The sequence below is a fragment of the Meleagris gallopavo genome, chromosome 15, assembly GCF_000146605.3.
Source record: "Meleagris gallopavo isolate NT-WF06-2002-E0010 breed Aviagen turkey brand Nicholas breeding stock chromosome 15, Turkey_5.1, whole genome shotgun sequence".
In the NCBI taxonomy this organism is placed as follows: Eukaryota; Metazoa; Chordata; class Aves; order Galliformes; family Phasianidae; genus Meleagris; species Meleagris gallopavo.
This window is the reverse complement of record NC_015025.2, coordinates 16,125,634-16,127,025: the sequence shown is the minus strand read 5'-3', so window position 1 is coordinate 16,127,025 and position 1,392 is coordinate 16,125,634.

Here is a 1,392-nt window from a genome sequence, read left to right as displayed (position 1 = left end):
AGAGAGAGAGAGAGAGGAGGTTTGCTGAATGCAACACAACAAACCACCCCCTGCTTCCCCCCTCTCCCCCCAGGCTGCTTTTTGTGCCTGGAGATGTGTGTACATTTGATTCCAAACAGAGTGCAGGCAAGACAAATTACTGGGGAAGGACATACTTCAACAAATGGACACTGTATATTTTTTTAAACTGTCTGGGTCAGATTTATGTCTGTCAGCCAGAGGACAGTGCTCTCTGAAGCCAAACAAAAGCAGAGCCAGTGGTGTGCTCCTGGTAGCCAAGGTCGCAGTGCTGGGTCAGTGAGCTGATGGGGCACGTTGCAGCAGGGAAATGTGCTGCAAGACGTGGGCAGCTCCCCTCTGTGCAAGGAAATCACCACCAAGAGGGCACCCATAGATCTTGTTGGTGGCAGAAGACAACCTGCTGCAGCTCCTACATTTGCACTGCCTCCTGTGCACTGCTCATGCACACGCACAGCACTTGGTAGCTAGCAGCTTTCCTCCTGCACTCCCACCATTGGCATAGCATGGGGACAGCAGGGCTTTGGGACATCCACTCTGATCCTCTGCTCCAGCTGTGCTTCACTGCACAGAGGATAAGCAGGAAAAAAGCTGCAGGGCATCCCACACTGCTCTTCTTCCCACAAAGCTGGGGGGCATCACACAGTTTCAAAGTAACACTGCAAGGAAATATTTCATCAGCTCTATGAGAATGGGCTGAGTTCAGTTTTCAGACCCACCTGCAGCCCTCGCAGGGCAGCTCCATGGTCTGGTGCTGCGAGAGGAAGGTGTCACGCTCACGTGCTGCACATCAGCACTGCACAGGACGGGCTGCTTCTATCTGCACTGTGTACGTGATACAAATCGAAGTCCTTCAAGAGACTGACAAGGCTCTAGGTGCAGAGGGACCTCCCACAGTCACTCGTTATCACAGCCTCATCACACATTGTGCATCATTAACCGCAATGCTCCTACAGAGGAAGACGCTGCGACTGCAGCACGTGAAGCATCAGCTATTTTGTACAGAGTTGTTTATTTCAGAAGAAAAGCTGTGCAGACTGGGACAGCCACTGCCATGTTTACCGACCTCCTCAAGAAGGCTTTTGGCTGTGCTTTGTGTTTAGAGAAATGAGGCAAAACCCTCAGGATGCAGAAACGTGCATTGCAGCAGTGCTGCCTGTGACTCACGCCTCCCCTTCTTGTTTCTCGTGGGTCTGAACTCCAAGGGTCGGATGGATAAGGCAATCCTTCTCCCTATCTAATCTCTTCCCTACTGCATTATCTCAACACAATGGTTTGCTTCTTTCCCCACAGCTCAGGCCCGGTGGGGAGAAGCAGTGAGCCAGCTGCACAGCACCAGCAGGGCTGTATTGCACCAGCAGGGCTGCATGGTAC